Raw genomic sequence first — 22,323 nt, 5'->3', positions numbered from 1 at the left:
GGGTAGTGTAACTCCAGCTTCCTGTTTGTATTGCAGCTGAAATGTTAGTACTAGTTTAAATATAGAATATATGCAGCATTTTGCAGCTGGCCCATGGTTTTGGCAAAACCAATCCTTTATTTGATTTGAGATAGAATAAACAGAGGAGAGCAGGAGTGTCGCATTGTGTGCAGTATTTGAACTGTTTAATTTGCAGTTTGAACATTCAGCTCTTTGTGCAGCAATGTGCACTGAGAAAAATATCAAACATTTCTAAATAAAATTGAATCTGTGTACTAATTGTCAAATGTAGATTTGTTACAAACCATTGCTTTGCTTTTTAAAATCAAAATTCCTCTTCTCTGTCATGATAGATTACAATTCAATGGACAGTGTCAGCCATTCACATCACTTTAGCCTGGAATGTGAATGTTGGAAGATTAATCAGTCATAACCAACCATGACCCTGCCCTTACCTAACGTTTACATGTGCACTTTCTTGCAAAGGGTCTCTGGTCACAATCTAATTTTAATGAGAGCCAGCCCTCAAAAATTGACTGGTCTGCATTGTGGAAGTACTGAACAGTAGGTCTGATGGATGTGTTTTCAAGGCGAGCCTTCCAAGATTCACTCAATGAAAAAAATCTACAGGCAAGGTGCTAGAATTTACAGATTAGGAAAAATTAAGAGATTTACAGCCTCAAGTTGACCAAAAGCTTGGGTACTGAAAATGCAGCTAAAAAGACATCTTTGATGTAATTTTTGATGTATTGAGCATGAACTTGCTATTGACTTACATTAGGACAAAAAGATCACGTAAATTTTGATGTTTCCTACAACTACTAACCGTCTATCTCTCAAGGAAAGCTTTACTAGTACCTTTGAATGGAGTCTACAGCAATTGTATACCATACAAGATATTGTATCATAAAGGAGGACTGAAATAGAGAGCAAGACGGCTTTGAAAAAAAAGGTAACCAACCATAATGTATTAACACCAGAATGTATAAGCAATGCAGATCCAATGATGACCCAAATGTGGATATGTGATTTCAAAATATTTTCTTTACTAAACAGGCAATAGGGAAGCCATACCATGATATAGGCAAGTGCATCCAATGATCAGTTGACTGCATGGTTATCTATGGCTATGAAGGTCATAAAAACAACCAACTTCTCTGGCATAGCTTATTCCATGCAAGCTGTGTAATCTCAATCAGAGTGTTGTTTGGGCATACATTCATCAGTTTGTTCTACTTTATATGGGTGAAAGATTTTATCGGCTTTCATGAGCCATACAAAAGGATAGACAATTAATATGCAGCTAACATAAATATTCTGCTGGATGTCAATCAAGAATTCAAAGGAAAACTCTGGTCTCCAGTCACTCACACTATCTGAAATAGGTGACTTATATGCCATTACTAAGCCAAAAACTTGCTCCATTTATCAAGTAATTGGGAATATAGCTAGTTCAGCAACAGAACAGTCACAGTGAAACAGGGACATCAGGTTTTGTTGAATTTTTTAAATGTCTGGAGGAATAAGTAACATCCATATAATTTTGCAAACTTCTCTTGTTGACTTCCAACTTTAATTTTTACCTTTCTTGCACTTTCAGATCATATGTGACAATATGTCAAAGATTCCACATGATAACACAAGACATGATGGAAATTTCCCTAATGCATCCATCTGTTAGAATTCAGCTCTTCCTAGGCATTTCAAAGAAGAAAATCATGTCAATTAATGACTCCTGAGAAGCCTTATCTCCTGCTCAATTTGGACTTCACGAAGTAGGATGACCATAAATCCCACTTTAAAAAGTCCTATTGGAGGTAACACTGATGTCCCAGCTTGTTCTTTTAAAGTAGCAAGTTGTCCCATATTTTCTGTATCCTTATGTCAAATTGTGTGTTGGAACAACCAAGGTCACCAAATGGTTTAATCAAGTGCAGGTCATGTCTCACAAACCTCACTGAGTTTTTTGAGAAGGTGACTAATTATGTGGATGAGGGTAGGGCAGTTGACTTCAGTAAGGCCTTTGATAAGGTTCCACACAGTAGGTTGTTGGAGAAAATGCAGAAGCATGGGATTGATGGTGATTTAGCAATTTGGATTAGAAACTGGCTTTCTGTGAGAAGGCAGCAAGTGGTGGTTGATGGAAAATATTCAGCCTGGAGTCCGGTTACTAGTGGTGTGCCACAAGGATCTGTTTTGGGACCACTGCTGTTTGTCATTTTTATAAATGACTTAGACCCAGGCATAGGTGGATGGGTTAGTAAGTTTGCAGATGACACTAAAGTCAGTGGAGTAATGAACAGTGTGGAAGAATGTTACAGATTGCAGGGGGACTTGGATAAACTGCAGAATTGGGCTGAGAGGTGGCAAATGGAGTTCAATGCAGATAAATGTGAGGTGATTCACTTTGGGAAGAATTACAGGATGGCAGAATACTGGGTCAATGGAAAGATTCTTGGTAGTGTGGATGTGCAGAGGGATCTTGGAGTCCATGTACATAGATCCCTGAAAGTTGCCACTCAGGTTGATAATGCTGTTAAGAAAGCATACAGTGTGTTGGGTTTTGTTGGTAGAGGGATTGAGTTCCAGAGCCGCAATATCATGCTACTACTGTACAAAACGCTGGTGCGGCCGCACTTAGAATATTGTGTACAGTTCTGGTCGCCATATTTCGGGAAAGATGTGGAAGCATTGGAAAAAGTTCAGAGGAGATTTACCAGGATGTTGCCTGGTCTGGAGGGAAGGTCTTATAAGGAACGCTGACAGACTTGGGTCTGTTCTCATTGAAAAGAAGAAGGCTAAGAGGGGATTTGATAGAGACATACAAGATGATCAGAGGGTAGACAGTGAAAGTCTTTTTCCTCGGATGATAATGTCAGCTTGTACAAGGGGGCATAGCTACAAATTGAAGGGTGATAGATATAACACAGATGTCAGAGGCAGGTTCTTTACTCAGAATAATGGGAAGGCAGAATACTGGAATGCCCTACCTGCCAATGTAGTTAACTTAGCCACATTAGGGAGATTTAAACAATCCTTGGATAAACACATGGATGATGATGGGATAGTATAGGGAGATGGGCTTAGAGTAGTTCACAGGTCAGCGCAACATTGAGGGCCGAAGGGCCTGTTCTGCGCTATATTGTTCTATGTTCTTGAAACAAATCTAAAGGTACATGTGGGGTAATGTTATATTATTTTTATATTATTCCAAAATGAAGACAAATTCTATGAAAAAGATGCACCAACTTTGGCTAACTCAAGGAATTAAGGATGGTATCAAAGTGAATGAAAAGGTATGCAATGCTGTGAAAACTGGGAAAAGTTCACAAAATAGGAAAAGTTGACGAATCATCTCCTGTTGTTTATCTCCCAGTCTTACTCTGATAAAACAAAGAAATGCAGATTCTGGAGATCTGAAACAAATACAAAGTGCTGGAGAAACTGTCAGTCTGGCAACATCTTTGATACATTTTGAGGTTAGCAGATCCTGACGAAGGGTCACTGGACTCAAAACATTAATTGCTTCTCTCGCCACATCTCTCCACATCTGTTCAGTTTCTGCAGCACACACTATTCTTGTTTCAGATCCTTACCTTTATGTTCAATACTTAGTATAATGAAAGATATAATTGCAGTAGCCTTTTTAATCACTTGCTGTATCTATATACTAATATTTTGTGACTTATGCACTAGAATGCCTAGATCCATCTGGAGTTCTGCAGTTGTTCGCCATTTAAATAATACTCTGATTTTTTTTTCTCCCTGCCAAAATGAACAACTTCACATTTTTCCACTTTACACTTCATCTGCCAGATTTTTGCCCATTCACTAAACAAAGATGCAGACCGATTCTAGATAGGTTATGTTATCTTCACAACAGTTTTCTAACTATCTTTGTGTTATCTGCAACTTTAGCCACCAGGCCTTCAATCTCCTCATCTAAGTTATTGATATAAATTGTAAAAAGGAGGGCCCAGCACAGACCTGAGGGACTTCTTTCATCATATCCTGCAAATCCAAAAGTGTCCATTTATGCATAATCTGTTTTCTGACAACCAGCCAATTTTCTATCCAGTTTGGTATATTAATGCCTATACCATGAGTTCCTACTTGCACAATAGTTTTTTTAATGTGGAATCTTGTTAAATCTCTTCAGGAAATCCAAATACATTACAATGAGCTTCTCTTTATCCATAGCACATTATTCTTTCACAAATTACAATAAACTGGTTAAACATGATTTTCCTTTCATAAAACAATGTTGGTTCATCCTGATTACCTTAGATTTTTCCAAACGTCCAATTATAATCTCCTTAAATGATCACTTCCAACACCCTTCCTAAGGACAGGCATTAAGCCAACAGACCTCTTGTGAGAAAGTGTATAAGGTATAAGCAGGTAGGGGAAGAGCTAAGTTTTGGATTTCGTGAAACAAGCGGTTCAGCTGAGCACGACTCAGATCAGATAGGAACTTGCACTTAACAATGGGGTACTGGAGGCAAGGGTAATAGGTTAACAAGGTGGAAAGCATTCATTATACAGAGCCATTTAACAATATTGGAAGCATTCAGTATGTAAGGTCAGTTTAACAAGGTAAAAAGTATTCATTATGGGAAGCCAGTTAAGGTTAAGAACATTCATTGTGTAACAGCAGATGGCTTAATCTTTGCTATTGACGCTCGTTGATTGTAACGGTCACCCAATCAATATGTATGTTGCCTTAACTGGATGCTCCTCCCTGTAAAATGACGATATAATTCATTAAGAAATTGCTGTTTTAGAGAGAAAAAAGGGCGATTATACTCTCTCCCTCCAGGACCCAGAATAAAGATGAAGGAGGTAAAACTATACTGTATCTCTGAGAGGGGAATGAGATGATAGTATTGGCATAGTTGGCAGGATCCAAATGAATAGTTATGATTGGACAGTGTCAGCCATCGTCTGGAATATCGGTATCTCGAGACGGACAGCCTGCAAGGGAAGATTTTAAAACTTGGTCCCTCTCAATATGCCTGTGTGTTGGAGATGGTCCCCTTGTTCAATCACTCTCTATTCTACAGATTCCTTGAATGGTAATTAGTTCAGTCGAGAGACACAGTTTTGCAAGCACACTTGCAGGCAGAGGTTTGAGTCCTCTGTGCAGTACTGGGATTTGAGTTCCCTGGGGTGGGTGTGATTGAGCTTTGAGTTCTCTGCGTGATACTGGCATTTCAGTTGCCTGGGTGGGTTAATTTGAGGTTCAAGTCCTCCGAGCTGTGCTGTGGTTTGAGCTCTCTGCGTTTAATTGGGGTTTCAGCTCTCTGTGTTTAATTGGGGTTTAAGTTTTCTGCGTTTAGTTGGGGTTTGAGCCCCTGTGTGAGGAGTAAAGTGAGAAAGGGGTTAAAGTTCCCAAATGGTGAAATTTGAGACTCTGTGAGTCTTTGTTCTGGGGGAAAAAAGTGGCTTGGACTGTGGTGCTATGTGGTCTGCTGCAAGGGCTTTCTCTTTTTATCAGTGTAATTTCAGTGAGAGGATGAAACAAAAAATAAAAACCAGAAATGCTGAAATTAAGATTGTACTAATACTTGGGTTGAAAAAGGAAAGTTTCCATGTAAATTGTGCCATGCTGAGAGTGTTCGATGTTTAAAAATTTTGGTTTGTTAAAATACTGGTTCAGAAAATCCCTTTAAGTAACTGTTTTGCCTTGTTTGAGTCAGGATCTCAATTCAGTGTGTTTTGTGGGCTGTGTAATGGGGCAGATTTTATTTTTCTATTGTAATTGTACAACATTTATCAAACGTGTAACCTTAAAACAAATTGAGTGCCTTGAGCCCCTGAGTTGATTCAAATTCTACAATGCCTGTTTGAAAAAAAACTGTGGTCATGTTTTAGCCAGATGCGAATATTGTATTTAAAATATCTTTGCTGCTGTGTTTTTTAATGCAGAGTGTTCACAGAAGTAGAGTGCCTTTTGAGTTTGACATTTTGTTAAGATTTTCTAGAGAATATCAGGACTTTAAATTCTGTTAATTATTGTTAAGACTTCATTGGCCTCCTTAATATTGCAAATTCAAAGAATGTTGATCAAAGTTGCCACTGCAATTCTGACTGTGTTTTATTTGGGAAGTTTCATTGGGAGAACATATTTTAAAATATTCAGCATTTATTTCCCACAAATAATTGAGATTTAAATCTGAACTGAAACTGCCTCTTCAATTGCTAAAGCACAGGAAACATTTTGTTGTTTTCTCGCTGTTTCAGATTTTTGAAATATTTTTCCTGATAGGTTTCACATTAGCCAAGTGTCAATTCGTCAAAGGAAAATAATTTTTGAATTACTTGAATAGGTCCCCTGAGGGTTTGATTTTAGGACCATTGATTGTTGTTTATAATTGACTGAATTGTTTAGGCAGTACAATTTAGAAGTTTATGGATTGTATAAAACTTGATAATGTCACAAATAGTGAACAGAGTAACAGACTTCAAGACAACTGAGAATGTTGAAATAGGTAGACACAATTTAGTGTAGTTAAACGTGTGGCTGTCTTCATATTGATTACCATCTTGGCAAGGAAGGGATGAGAGAGGAAATGCAAAGATACTTTTAGCAGCTAACATCGCCTCATTAGTTTCTCCATTCACAGGTAAAGCATGCCTTCGAACCACCACCCACCCCGCCACAACCTGATCCAACAGACTCAATCAGCTCCCCAGTCATGAGCATGAAAAGTGAAGAAGCTAATAACAGTAAAGCTTTTTGTTGGTATGCTTTTTGTCAGTAGCCTTCCTATGGACATGAAAGCATGTGAGCTTTACCTTGTCTTTTGATCATTTAAGGAATATGAAGGTTGACTGATCAAGCTAGCATCACAACAGCTTTGTTACATTTGACAGCAGAGCGGGAGCAGAAGCAGCAAAGAATGCTGCATTCACCTAGCCTGCTGCTGTACTGCACACTCAGATGGTATCCTGCATCTGAAGCATCTCCGGAAGGATGGAAGTCTTGTCAGTATTGTTAATTATTTAACTGCCCTTATCCAAGAATTCAGATTTCTTCGAGGAGTGATAGAAGGACAGACTGAATTTTGTTTTCAGGTTGGACGTTACTGAAAGACATTTTGGAGAACTGTTTCATTTCCATCCTACTTGGAGTAGTCACTAAGGACTGTAGATTAAAGAACTTATGTGGATTTTTTTCCACATAAGAAGATTCTTCAAATTCTATTTACTGTAACAGACTAGTAATTTTTGTTAATCACTATGTTGTGTATCAATAACTTGCTTAAATACTGGCTGTCAGAGTCTTATGAAAGCTGGTAGTGCCATCTAGGTGGTTATCATGAAATAATAAAAGGAGGAAATGAGAAAGTGTATAAGACATAGGGAAAGAGTTAAGTTTTGAGTTTTGTGAAACAAGAGGTTCAGCTGAGCATGATTCAGATCAGATAAGAACTTGCACTGAATAATGGGGTGTTGGAGGCAAGGGTAATAGGTTAACAAGGTGGAAAAGCATTAATTATGTAGAGCCATTTAATAATATTGGAAGCATTCAGTATGTAAGGTCAGTTTTATCCCCAGTGGAGGGCTCTCTACGCGGGAGTCCTCCCCCTTTCTCTCGGGGATCTGGGGTGGAGGGTGCTGCACGCAGCAGTCCCCTGCAACCGCAGATTGCGGTGGTTCACGGACTCCCAGCCCAACTGCTTGTTCTGTGGCGCTGTGGAGTCCGTGGACCATGTATATATTGGGTGTGGGCGTTTGCACTCCCTTTTTGATTTCCTTAAAAACCTTCTCCTCTGTTTTTGGCTGCACTTCAGTCCCACGCTCCTGATCTTTGGGCACCCGGTACGGAGGAAGGAGGGCAGGTCTGAAGACCTCCTCGTGGGTCTGCTCCTGGGCCTGGCCAAACTGGCCATCAACAGGTCCAGGCAGCGGGCCGTGGAGGGGGTCGTTAGGGCCGACTGCCTGCCCCTCTTCCGCGGTTACGTTAGAGCCCGGGTGTCCTTGGAGAAGGAGCACGCGGTGTCCACCAACACCCTGGAGTTGTTCAGGGAGAGGTGGGCGCCGCAGGGAGTGGAGTGCATCATTTCTCCCTCCAATTCTATTTTGATTTAGTCCCGTCCCTCCCCTCCCCTTCACTGTTTTGATCACACAGCACTGTCCCTTGATGTGAAGGGCAGTGTTTGTCACTGGCCACCCGGGTGTTTTCCTATCTTCTTGGTGGTGGAAATTGAATAAAGATTCGTGCACTTTGTGTCTTTCACTGTAAAAAAAAAAAAGAGAAAAAAAAAAAAAAAAAAAATGTAAGGTCAGTTTAACAAGGTAAAAAGTATTCATTATGGGAAGCCAGTTAAGGTTAAGAACATTCATTGTGTAGCAGCAGATGGCTTAATCTTTGCTATTGACACTCGTTGATTGTAATGGTCACCCAATCAATATATATGTTGCCTTAACTGGATGCTCCTTCCTGTAAAATGACAATATAATTCATTAAGAAATTGTTGTTTTAGAGAGAAGGCAGGGAACCCATGTCCCTGTGTACATGGGTGATTGTTCTCTCTCCCTCCAGGGCCTGGAATAAAGATGGAGGTAAAACTGTACTGTGTCTCTGAGCATTTTGCTTTGACCAACTGAGGGAGGGGAAATGGGATGACACTGGTTTCCTGTTTTCACCTCCCTCCCTTGAATCTATTTGAGTCTAATGGAACCTTTCTAGAATCTGATGAATTTTGGAAAATTAACACCAATGCATCTACTACCTCACTACCCCTGTTTTAAGACCCTTTGATAAAGTACATTAGGATTGTAAGCTTATTAACTGACAGCTCTATCAGTTTGTTCAGTAGCACTTCTCGTGATTATAATTCCACCAAGCACTTCTATCCCTGTTGATCTAATTTAAAGTTAACATTAGGATTTTTTTGTATCCACTACGAAAACAGAAGCAAGTTTTTTTAATTACATCCACCATTACCTTATCAAACTATTAACTCTATTTTATGACCCACTGGAGGCCCAACACCCACTGCTTTTTGTTGTTGATGCCTCTGAATATGCTTGCTTTTAAACATTTTCATTTATTCACTTACAGGATGCGTGCATCACTGGTAAGGCCAGTATTTATTGCCCATCCCTAATTGCCCAGAGGCAGTTAATAGTGAATCACATTATAGCAACTCCTAATACTCTAATGTATTGTCTTGATTAACCTTTTCCTTATTCCCTGTTGTCCTTCTATGCTGCCCAGCTGCTCACACTTGTGCAGTCGTGGTCTCCTTAGCTTCCTGCCTTTCCCTGACCTTCAATTTTTGATATCCTGCTTCAAACTTCATTTGATTTCAAACATTTAATCAAGTTTGATCCCTCACCTCCCTGCTCAGCACACTTGTTAGCAAAAAGCTCGAGTTAATGCATTTCTTTCCCCATGCAGCATATTCCAATGCTTCGAACCAATTTTTTTTATACTCATTCAACCTGTCAGTGAAGTTTGCTTCCTGCTAATTATGCCCCCTTACTTAAAACTTAGACTCTCAAGTTTTATATTCACGATCTTTTTCACAAAACCCAGCAATCCATTAGTTTAAAAATGGCTTCATCCACCACAGATGTTTTTAATTTCTTGCGAGTTTGAACCACCAACTCTTCTATATCATTCAAATTTTCTTCAAAGTATCTTTTTGCTACCTCACATTCTGTTCTTGAATTCCTCTTCACACTTTATTGCTGAATCCACCATCTTGTTAATATTCTCTTACAGCTTTTTTGGGGGGGTAATTAATCGTTCCGATCCGGAAGGCAGTATTGGTTCTTGCGTTTTATCTCTGTAGTTGATGTTGCAATGCTCCCCTCCCTCCTTGTGCTCTGTCCTGCTTTTCCTACAGGAATATTTGACGAAATAATTGCAGAAAAAAACTTGAGGTTGTGCCACAATAAAAGATCTAATGATAGGTTTCCTGTACTTTAACAGATTACTTTCCAAATATTTTCAAGAAATTTAAATGGAGTCCCCCTCAACTACACTTCCGAGGACACGAAATTATTTCTGACATCTTGATCAGCGATTATTTCAGTGCCACACCGGATAATGGTATAACTCAAACCAGACAAACTCTTTAGGGTTATTATTAAAGGCAGAAAAATGTTTTCCTGGAATCTCAAAAGGGTAATATGCACTGTGGAGCTACTACCACTAGTTGTCTCCATTGAGCATATTTGCTTAAGTGCCTGTTAATTTTAGTGGTAGTGAATAATATTTCTTCCGATCTTTTGAATGAAAGAATTAGACAAAAACAGTTTTCCTCTTTAGTTTTTTTTGCTGAATGTAATTCCACAGTTGTGCATACGCCGGCATATAACCCAACTAACCATGTTTTATGCCCCAAACCTTCCTTTTTCCTACTGGGCAGTTAACGAATAGCGTAGAACTCGGTATGAACTTTTGACCATTGCCCTAATCTTCGCTCAGTTTCACGCCAGTGGCTTCCAGGAAACTTTTGGCGTTGCTTTACCTGAAGAAATAGGGGGAAACTGAAAGGACCACAGGAGTCTAAACCTTTCAAGAGGTAAGCCATCGATCAGGAAAATTAAGTGTCAGGGAAACCTTCAACTGAGTTCTATCCTCCGTTTGTAACTTCTAGGGTATGCTCGTCGACATCCAAACAAGGCACTAATTTTCATAATGCACTCTCTAAACAGCAACTAGACGGCAGCAAACCGAGTTCTACCGCTCTCAAGCCGGAGGCAGCTGTCGAACCGAGCACCTTGGTTTTCTTTCCTGTCTCGGCAGATTTGGGATAATGTAACTAGACAGACAATCCAAGACTGAGCGTTCACAAAGTAGTTTAATCGCAGAGCCTATAAAATCTGAACCCGACACCAATCATTTCAAACTCCATCGGAGATGGTAATCAGCAGCAGCAAACTTATTTTCTTTCGAATTGGTAGGGTTCCGAGGCCGATTATAGCAGCCATACACCTCACCAAAAAAGGCCCTCAAGACAGTGGTAGGCCTGGGTTCGAGTCACACCTGGTATAGAGGTGTGTTCTAACATATCTGAACAGGTTGATTAGAAAGAATATCAAGAACACAGAATCTGATTTCTCGTTGGATAAATCTGGTGAACCAACCAGGGAGCTTTCCTACTTAGATCCCACTTTAGAAACTATTTAGTAGCTGGAAATGGCCGAATTTGAGCACAGATGCTATATCTATCAATCGGCAGCCGAAAATCCCAAGGTTCTAATTGCTATCCACTGATTTGTTATTTTCCTCTGATTCTGAGAAGGACATTAGACATTTTTCCTTGACCCATGCTGAAAAAGGATGAGGATAGCTAGACTGGTAACAACAGCTTGTGACTTTTTGTGTAATTAAAACTGTTCAGTGTCTGTGCTAATACATGACATCTGGCTAAAAGGTGAATTTGCAGAGGTCTGCCGTCACTCAATGACTCATCCTACTAAGTGTCGTGGCTATTAATCACCTGAGTGTTTTGATGGTTGCAACTGCACAAATTCAAGGATGATTATTCCACCAAACTCCTGATTTGAGTCTTATAAATAGTGTTTAGTTTTTGAGGGGTAAGGAGAAGAGATACTCGTCACAAAGTACCCAGTCATTGCTCTGTTTTAGAACATAGAATTGCTATAGTGCAGATAGAGACTATTTGGCTCATCTAATCTACACCAACCTTTCAAAGGTCATCCCAAACAGACCATGGCTAATCCACCTAGCCTGCACATCCCTGGACACTGAGCACAGTTAGTCCACCTAAACTCCACATCTTTGGACTATGGGAGGAAACAGGAGCATTTTGCCAGGAACCCATGTAGACACAGGGCGAATGTGCAAATTTCACAGAGTCACCCAAGGGTGGAATCAAACACAGATCTCTGGCACTATGAGGCAGCAGTGCTAACGACAGCTTTTTGTAGCTATTATGTTGATTTGGCTGGATACATCAGGTGACCCTCAAGACATTGGTAATAAGATCCTTGGGGTGATGATGATGTCACAGAGGTCAGGTTTCCTCATACTTGAGATACCTTTCGCAGAAATTTGTACAATATCAATGGGAAATCCATTTTGCTCCCTCTTCTGCACAAGTGGCTAGAATTTACAACTCCACTCAGATTCCCCCTCGTGGACTGTAAAGGTCCTACATACACACCTTAGCCCACATTGTGTTCCAAACACCAAGAAAATGGTGTTTTTTTATCTATTAGATTTATTTTTCAACTAAATGTCTTCTTCACTGACCTATTCTGGCTAGTGTGTAGTTCTGTAAGGCACTGGATCTGCTAATACCCTTTGAAGTGATCCTCTATTTCTAACAAGGTGTAAGACAGGTTATAAACAGGATCACAGCCAAATATTGGTCTCTACTATCATCTGCTTTTTGATTTTATAAAGGAAGTTGAACTATTTTAAGTTGACCATATTGATATGAATTTTTTTGTTACCTTTTGAATTATTGAACTGCATCTGATGAAGTTAAATATGAATGTTGAATTGATGTAAAAATGTAAGCTAGTAATAAACATGATTAGAAATTTAGTCGTCTCTTTAAAAATGCTGTAGCCAATATCCATAAATTTATGTTTCATGTTTACAAAAAAACCAAAGTCCTTGCTTCATTTTAGTTAATGTTATCAAATAACCACAGGTATGTGTTTAAATTGAGTGGCAACATCCCATTTCAGCATTCTAGCAGTACTAACTTTGTTACTTTGATTATTTTGACAAGTTTCATCTACCTCTTGATAGAATCATTCGCCTCTTTCTAGAACAGTTGCTGTTGTCACTTGTGTTTAGGATTGATTTTTAATGCTAATTCCAAAAATTTAAGTTTTTCTGCTGTTGTGCAAAAGTTAAAGGTGCTGGGTCCACTGCATTTTGTCACTTATATAAACAATTTGGATGCGAATATAGGAGGTATAGTTAGTAAATTTTTAGGTGTCATCAAAATAATAGTTGGTGTAGTGGACAGTGAAGAATGTTTTCTCAGAGCACAACAGGATCTTGATTAGATGGGCCCATGGGCATAGAAGTGGCAGCTGGATTTAATTTAAATGTGAGGTCTTGCACTTTGGTCAGGCAAATCAGGGCATGATTTATACCGTCAATGGTAGGGCATGGGGAGTGTTGCTGAATAGAGACCTCGGGGTGCAGGTGCATAGTTCCTCAAATTGAGTCACAGGTAGACAGGGCCATGAAGGAAGCATTTGGTACTCTTGCTTTTGTTGGTCAGTGCATTGCATATAGGAGTTGGATGTCATGTTGCTACTGTACAGGACACTGAGGCCACTTTTAGTATCTTTAGTATCTGTCTCATTCTTGGACGCACTCTTCTCCATCGAGGATGGGCACCTCAGTACAATGCTCAACTTTTCGATAACTAGTTCTGATGTGCCACAGTGAGAAACTGTATTGACGTCCTCAGGAAACAGACGTGGGATGCAACCGATAGGGTACCCTTTGTTATCCGCTACTTCCTGGTAGCCTGCAACACATCATCGATGAGGATGAACACCTCCCCAAGACCTTATCTACACCTCCACTTCTTGCCTTAAAACAACTGCCAAACCTTAAACAGACTGCCCAGCCTTCAGGAAACATGGACCACAACAACATACAACCCTGTCATGGCAACCATTGCAAGATGTCAGTGTCGACATGGATACTACCATTACAACTGGGGATACCACCCACCATGTACGTGACAGATACTTATGTGACTCAGCCAACATTATCTATCTCATACGCTGCAGGTATGGATGCCCTGAGACATGGTATATTGGCGAGACCAAGCTGCTGCTACAATGGATGAATGGACAGTGCGCAACAATCACCAGATAGGGGTGATTTCGTGCCCCCCCCAAATCGGGAAACACTTCAGCGGTCAGAGACATTCAACCTCAGATCTTTGGGTGACCATCCACCAATCCACTTCGGGATACACAACAATGCAGAGTGGCTGAGCAGAGGCTAATAGCCAAGTTCGGAACCCATGAGGATGGCCTCAACCAGGACCTGGGGTTTGTGTCACAATACAGCTACCTGATGAAGGAGGAGTGTTCCAAAAGCTAATGCTTCCCAATAACCTGTTGGACTATAACCTGGTGTTGTGATTTTTAACTTTTAGAATACTGTTCAATTCTGGTCTCCCTGCTATAGGAAAGCTATTGTTAAACTGGAGAGGTTGCAGAAAAGATTTGAGTATGTTGCCAGGATTGGAGGGTTTGAGTTTTGGGGAGAGGCTGAATAGGTTAGGGCTATTTTCCCTGGAGCATTGGAGGCTGAGGGGTAACTTTATAGAGGCTTACAAAATAATGAGGGTAAGGATGCGGTGAATAGCCAAGATCTTTTCCCAGGTAGTCGAGGCCAAAACTAGAGGGCATAGGTTTAAGGTGAGAGGAGAAACATTTAATAAGAACATGAGGGGTGATTTTTTTTTCAGAGTGTGATGCTGGTATGGAACAAGTTGCCAAAGGAGGTGGTGGTGGGTACAATTGCAATATTTAGACCATAAGACCAGAAATAAAGAAGGCTACATGAAATCAGTGTTGGTGAGTTAGGAAAGGCACTGGGAAGCCAGATGTAGGAAACAGGATAAGCCAGTGAATTTTGTTGGAGTGGTAACAGAAAGCACAATGGAGGCTAGAAAGCTGCACCAGAATGTACATGCTGGTTGGAGGTGCCAGATCTTAAACCAAACATCTCTGAAGATAAAGTTTACTCGCGTAGTCCAGGAGGAGCAGGTAAAGTGGTTACAATATTAAGAGATATAAAGATCCTCTCGATCTGTGATGCTGAAAGGTGAGGAGATATGCACTTCTGGAGGACTAGTGCCAGAAAAGGTACTAGTAACGGGAATTCATTTTGAGACAAACGCTGAATTGTGAGTAGTGAGGTTAGAGTGTCCAGTGAGGATTGGAGAAGTTGTGGTAGGAGTACTGGACAAATTCTCAGCTCTGGGAATTCAATTTTGTCCTTTGCTGATGATATTATGGATTCACTGGCAGGAGTGTTGCCTACTGTGGTTGTAAAGTCAATGGAAACTCCATCAACTGAATTATTGCTGGACACATCCTGGGACTTTTCCTGACTGTGTGGTTACAAAGTCACTAGCTGAAACAGGATAAATCAAAGAGTACTGATAAAGTTGAAGTGAAATTAGCAGAGACTCTGTTGGGTGATGGTTGAGACAAACCAGGAACCGATAGATGATGAAGCAGACATCTTTAGCTCAGATAAATTAATGGAGTTACAGCAGAAAGATGAAATTTTAAAACAATTGTATCAAAAGGCATACACAGAAAAAGAATCTGAATATATCCCTGCATGTTATTATCTTTAAAAAACGATGTCTTAATGAGGAAATGGAGACCATCTGCTCATTGGAGTCTGAGCAGCTAGGAGAAGCTCTAAATGAGTTTTTGTTTCACTTTTCACTAAGGAAAGGTACCTAGTTGTGAATGAGAACTTTGAGGAGCTGGGATAGGCTTGAACAGATAAAGTTTGAAGCTGATGATGTGCTGGAAATTTTGGAAAACGTTAAGATTGATAAGTTCCCAGGGCCAGACCAAGTTTATCCTAGGCCGCTCCTGGAAGCGAGACAGGAGGTTGCGAAGCTGTTGGCGAAGATCTTTGCTGCCTCACTCTGCATGGGAGTCATACTGGAGGATTGGAAGGAGGTGAATGTTGTTCCTCTTTTCAAGAAGGGTAATAGGGAAATTCCTGGCAATTACAGACCAATCAGTCTTATGTCTGTGGTCAGCAAAGTTTTTTTTTGGAAAGAATTCTGAGGGATAAGATTTGACTATTTGGTAAAGCAGAGTGTGATTAAAGGCAGTCAGCATGGCTTTGTGAGGGGCAGGTCATGCCTCACTAATCTTATTGAGTTCTTTGAGGAGGTGTCAAGACAGGTCGATGAAGGATGTGGTGTATGTGGACTTCAGCAAGGCATTTGATAAGGTTCCCTATGGTAGGTTCATTCATAAAGTCAGGAAGTATGGGTTACAGGGAGATTTGGCTATCTGGATTCAGAATTGGTTGGCTGACAGAAGGCAGGGAGTGGTTGTACATGGAAAGTATTCTGCCTGGAGGTCAGTGAGTGGGGTACTGCAGGGCTCTGTTCTTGGCCTCTGCTCTTTGTAGTTTTTATAAATGACTTGGATGAGGAGGTTGAGGGGTCGGTTAGTAACTTTGCAGATGACACTAAGGTTTGAGGTGCTGTCGATTAGTATCAAGAGCTATTGCAGGCTGCAGTGCGACATAGACAGAATGCAGAGCTGGGCTGAGAAATGACAGATGGAGTTCAACCTGGATAAATACGAAGTGATGCATTTTGGAAGGTCAAACGTGAATGCTGAATATAGGATTAAAGACAGGATTCTTGGCAGTGTGGAGGAACAGAGGGATCTTGATGTTCAAGTACATAGATCCCTCAAAGTTGCCACCCAAGTGGATAGGGTTGTTAAGAAAGCATATGGTGTTTTGGCTTTCATTAACAGGGGAATTGAGTTTAAGAGCCGCGAGGTTTTGTTAGAGCTCTACAAGTCCCTGGTGAGACCACACTTGGAATATTGTGTCCAGTTCTGGTTGCCCTACTATAGGAAAGATACAGGAGGTTTTGGAGAGGGTACAAAGAAGGTTTACCAGGATGCTGCCTGGACTAGAGGGCTTGCCTTATGAAGAGAGGTTGACTAAGCTCGGACTTTCTCTCTGGAGAGAAGGAGGAAGAGAGGAGACCTGATCGAGGTATACAAAGTAATGAGAGGCCTGGATAGAGTCAATAGCCAGAGACTTTCCCCAGGGCAGGATCGACTGGTATGAGGGTTGATAGTTTTAAGATATTAGGTTCTTTACGCAGAGAGTTGTGAATTCATGAGATGCATTGCCAGCGGTGGTGGTGGAAGCAGATTCATTAGGGACATTTAAGCAACTGCTGGACATGCTGGATAGCGATGAGTTGAGGGGGTCGTAGGTTAAGTTTGTTTTATTTTATTTTACATTAGGATTAACCCTCGGCACAACATCGTGGGCCAAAGGGCCAGTTCCTTGTTGCAGTCTTCTATGTTCTATCACATTCAGTTTGATGAGAAATGGGCAGAAGTTTATCAAGTTGTTTTGCCAGTGGGTTATAGAAAGATGTTGAGTAGCGCATGAGCTACCACTAGGAGGTCATTTAGCAGTAAGGAAACCTCAGACTTTTGCAGAGATTGTTTGGAATTCACGTTATTTAATTGTCATCTCCGTATGTATGTGACAACTATTCATCAAAGGATTAATTCTGTCCTTCTCAGTCATGGAAACTCCATGTAAATGTGTTTCATCCAGGTTGGAGGTTTTGAGCTATGGGGAGAAGCTGAATAGGCTGGAGCTGTTTTCCCTGAACCTTATACAGGTTCATAAAATCATGAGGGGCATGGATAAGTGGCAGAGGCTGGTACAATTACAACATGTAAAAGACATTTGGATGGGTATATGAATAGGAAGGGTTTAGAGGGATATGGGCCAAGTGCTGGCAAATGGGACTAGATTAGGTTCGGATATCTGATCGCCGTGTTTCTGTGCTGTACATCTCTATGACTTTCCTAAGACATATGAGTGGAAGTAAGGCCATTCGGCCCATTGAGTCCACTCCGCTATTCAATCATGGTTAATGGGCATTTCATCGCCACTCACCCGCACTCTCTCCGTAGCCCATAATTCTTTGCAAGATCAAGAATTTATCAATTTCTGCCTTGAAGATATTTAACATCCTGGCCTCCAATGCACTCCGTGGCAATGAATTCCACAGGCCCACCACACTCCGGCTGAAGAAATGGCTCCTCATTTCTTTTTTAATTGACCCCCTCTAGTTCTAAGGCTGTGCCCACGGGTCCTAGTATCCCCGCCTAACTGAAACAACTTCCCAGCTTCCACCCTTTCTAAGCCATGCATTATCTTGTAAGTTTCTATCAGATCTCCCTTCAACCTTCTAAACTCTAATGAATACAATCCCAGGATCCTCGGCTGTTCATTGTATGTTAGGTCTACCATTTCAGAGATCATCCATGTGAATCTGTGCTGGAGATTTGTAAGGCATCTGGATGGGTGCATGAATAGGAAGAGTTTAGAGGGATATGGGCCAAATGCTGGGAAATGGGACTACATTAGTTTAGTTTATGGTTGGCAAGGATGAATTGGTCTAAAGGGTCTGTTTCTGTGCTATATAACTCTGACTCTAATGTCACCACAAGGCATCTTCAGATGTCAGAAGTTGCTTTATCCACTGTAGTACTGTGTTCTTTATTTTTTGATTTTTATCTTTTTGTAAAGGATGAAGTTTTTTTGTGAATTCATAACAGAGCTATTCATTGCCTTTCAATTTGACTTGCTGGGTGAAAATGGATTCCCACCTTGCCTTTGTTCCATTGTTTGGATGTATCCGATTACCAGTGCTACATGCAAGGGATGTTACTCATGCCCCCTTACACATTAACAGCAAAGAGGTGGAACGAGTGGAGAGTGTCAAGCTCCTGGGAGTGGTCATTAACAACAAGCTTTCTTGGGCTCATCATGTGGACGCATTGATTATAAAGGCCCAACAATGTCTCCTCTTCCTCAGACAGCTGAGAAAATTTGGCATGACGGTGAATACCCTTGCTAACGTTTATAGGTGCACCATCGAGAGCATTCTATCTGGATGTATCACTGCTGAAAATGTGTTGCTGGAAAAGCGCAGCAGGCCAGGCAGCATCCAAGGAACAGGAGAATCGACGTTTCGGGCATGAGTCCTTCTTCAGGAATGAGGAAAGTGTACCAAGCAGGCTAAGATAAAAGCTAGGGAGGAGGGAGTTGGGGGAGGGGCGTTGGAAATGCGATAGGTGGAAGGAAGTTAAGGTGAGGGTGATAGGCTGGAGTGGGGGTGGGGGCGGAGAGGTCAGAAAGAAGATTGCAGGTTAGGAAGGTGGTGCTGAGTTCGAGGGTTGGGACTGAGTTAAGGTGGGGGGAGGGGAAATGAGGAAACTGCAGAAATCTGAGTTCATCCCTTGTGGTTGGAGGATTCCTAGGCGGGAGATGAGGCGCTCTTCCTCCAGCTGTCATGTTGCTATGGTCTGGCGATGGAGGAGTCCAAGGACCTGCATGTCCTTGGTGGAGTGGGAGGGGGAGTTGAAGTGTTGAGCTACGGGGTGGTTGGATTGGTTGGTCCGGGTGTCCCAGAGGTGTTCTCTGAAACGTTCCACTAGTAGGCGGCCTGTCTCCCCAATATAGAGGAGGCCACGTTGGGTGCAGCGGATGCAGTAAATGATGTGTGTGGAGGTGCAGGTGAATTTGTAGCGGATATGGAAGGATCCCTTGGGGCCTTGGAGGGAAGCAAGGGGGGAGGTGTGGGCGCAAGTTTTGCATTTCTTGCAGTTGCAGGGGAAGGTGCTGGGAGTGGAGGTCGAGTTGGTGGGGGGTGTGGACCTGACGAGGGAGTCACTGAGGGAATGGTCTTTTCAGAACACTGATAGGGGAGGGGAAGGAAATATATCCCTGGTGGTGGGGTCCGTTTGGAGGTGGCGGAAATGACGACGGATGATACGATGTATATGGAGGTTGGTGGGGTGGTAGGTGAGGACCAGTGGGGTTCTGTCCTGGTGGCGATTGGAGGGGCGGGGCTCACGGCCAAGAGAAGGCATCTGCTCCCAGGAGGACCAGTTCCAATATCGAACAACCCAGATGGCCTCCTCCTTCAAAGACCGCAATTTCCCCCCAGATGTGATCGACGATGCTCTCCACTGCATCTCCTCCACTTCCCGCTCCTCCGCCCTTGAGCCCCGCCCCTCCAATCGCCACCAGGACAGAACCCCACTGGTCCTCACCTACCACCCCACCAACCTCCATATACATCGTATCAACCGTCGTCATTTCCACCACCTCCAAACGGACCCCACCACCAGGGATATATTTCCCTCCCCTCTCCTATCAGCGTTCCGAAAAGACCACTCCTCCGTGACTCCCTCGTCAGGTCCATACCCCCCACCCACCCAAACTCCACTCCCAGCACCTTCCCCTGCAACCGCAAGAAATGTAAAACTTGCACCCTCACCTCCCCCCTTACTTCCCTCCAAGCCCCAAGGGATCCTTCCATATCTGCCACAAAATCACCTGCACCTCCACACACATCATTTACTGCATCCGCTGCACCCGATGTGGCCTCCTCTATATTGGGGAGACAGGCCGCCTACTAGTGGAACGTTTCAGAGAACACCTCTGGGACACCCGGACCAATCAACCCAACCACCCCGTGGCTCAACACTTCAATTCCCCCTCCCACTCCATCAAGGACATGCAGGTCCTTGGACTCCTCCATCGCCAGACCATAGCAACACGACGGCTGGAGGAAGAGCGCTTCATCTTCCACCTAGCAACCCTCCAACCACAAGGGATGAACTCAGATTTCTCCAGTTTCCTCGTTTCCCCTCCCCCCACCTTATCTCAGTCCCAACCCTCGAACTGAGCACCGCCTTCTTGACCTGCAATCTTCTTCCTGATCTCTCCACCCCCGCCCCCACCCCCACTCCGGCCTATCACCCTCACCTTAACCTCCTTCCACCTATCGCATTTCCAACGCCCCTCCCCCAAGTCCCTCCTCCTTACCTTTTATCTTAGCCTGCTTGGCACACTTTCCTCATTCCTGAAGAAGGGCTAATGCCCGAAACGTCGATTCTCCTGCTCCTTGGATGCTGCCTGATCTGCTGCGCTTTTCCAACAACATTTTATCAGCTCTGATCTCCAGCATCTGCAGTCCTCACTTTCTCCTGGATGTATCACTACCTGGTATGGCAGCTGTAACATTGAAGATTGGAGACAGTTACAGAGAGTAGTGAACTCGGCCGGGACAATCACAAAGGCCAACCTCCCATCTATAGAATCCATTCACCAAGCGTGCAGTCAAGGAAAGACTGCCAGCATTCTCAAAGATCCATCACATGCTGGCAATGTTTTACTACAATCACTACCATCAGGGAAAAGGTACAGAAGCCTGAACACATGCACCAGCTGGTTTCAAAACCGTTTCTACCCTACTGTTGTTAGAATACTGAATGGACTTTTGATAAGTGACAGTATTACAAGCTGGACTGAGGGAGGATATTCCCGGAAATACATCCAGGGAAGTTATTTGGGTGGAACTGAGAAATAAAAAAGGGATGATCACTTTATTGGGATCGTATTATAGATCCCCTAATAGTCAGAGGGAAATTGAGAAACAAATTTGTAAGGAGAGCTGTTATCTGTAAGAATAATAAGGTGGTTATGATAGGGGATTTTAACTTTCCAAACATAGACTGGGACTTCCATAGTGTTAACAGTTTAGATGGAGAGGAATTTAAGTGTATACTAGAAAATTTTCTGATTCTAGTCGGTACATCCACATACTGAGAAGGTGCAAAACTTGACCTACTCTTGGGAAGTAAGGCAAGGCAGGTGATTGAGGTGTCAGTTTGGGAGCACTTTGGGGCCAGCGACCATAATTCTATTAGTTTTAAAATAGTGATGGAGAAGGATAGACCAGATCTAACAGTTGAAGTTCTAAATTAGAGAAAGGCCAATTTCGATGATATTAGGCAAGAACTTTCAAAAGCTAATTGGGGGCAAATGTTCACAGGTAAAGGGATAACTGGAAAATGGGAAGCCTTCAGAAGTGAGATAACGAGAGTCCAGAGAAAATATATTCTTGTTAGGGTGAAAGGAAAGGCTGGCAGGTGTAGGGAATGCTGGATGACTAAAGAAATTGAGGGTTTGGTTAAGAAAAAAGAAGCATATGCCAGGTATAGTGAATCCTTAGAGTATAAAGGCAGTAGGAGTTTACTTAAGAGGAATCAGTAGGGCAAAAAGGGGACGTGAGACAGTTTTGCCAAATAGAGTTAAGGAGAATTCAGAGGGTTTTTACAAATACATTAAGGACGAAAGGGTAACTAGGGAGACAATAGGGCCCCTCAAAGATCAACAAGGCGGCCTTTGCGTGAAGCCGCAGGAGATGTGGAGATACTAAACAAATATTTTGTGTCAGTATTTACTGTGGAAAAGGACATGAAAGATATAGAATGTAGGGAAATAGATGGTGACATCTTTAAAAATGTCCTTACTATAGAGGAGGAAGTGCTGGATGTCTTGAAACGCATAAAAGTGGATAAATCCCCAGGACCTGATCAGGTGTACCGTAGAACTTATTGGGAAGCTAGGGAATTGTTTGCTGGGCCTCTTACTGAGATATTTATATCATCGATTGTCACAGGTGAGGTGCTGGAAGATTGGAGGTTGGCTAATGTGGTGCCATTATTTAAGGTGGTAAGGACAAGCCAGGGAAC

General features: G+C 42.2%; 1 protein-coding gene across 7 annotated transcripts in view; it reads left to right on the top strand.

Moving 5' to 3' along the window:
- The first annotated feature begins 10,222 nt into the window (after positions 1-10,222).
- The window catches only part of LOC122540348 (uncharacterized), a 263,160-nt gene continuing 251,059 nt past the window's right edge, over positions 10,223-22,323 (top strand). For 4 of the 7 annotated variants that reach the window (XM_043675945.2, XM_087980440.1, XM_043675942.2 and 1 more), the window contains exon 1: positions 10,224-10,541. The gene's annotated coding sequence lies outside the window, so the exon portion shown is untranslated. Of the gene's footprint in view, positions 10,542-22,323 lie in introns of all 7 variants that reach the window. The other 3 variants (XM_043675941.2, XM_043675939.2, XM_043675947.2) reach the window with 2 other exon arrangements.

This window comes from Chiloscyllium plagiosum, unplaced genomic scaffold (assembly GCF_037043375.1).
Source record: "Chiloscyllium plagiosum isolate Xiang-an unplaced genomic scaffold, Cpla_swu_hap1 HiC_scaffold_37, whole genome shotgun sequence".
Classification (NCBI taxonomy): domain Eukaryota; kingdom Metazoa; phylum Chordata; class Chondrichthyes; order Orectolobiformes; family Hemiscylliidae; genus Chiloscyllium; species Chiloscyllium plagiosum.
This window is presented reverse-complemented; position numbering and strand designations above follow the sequence as displayed.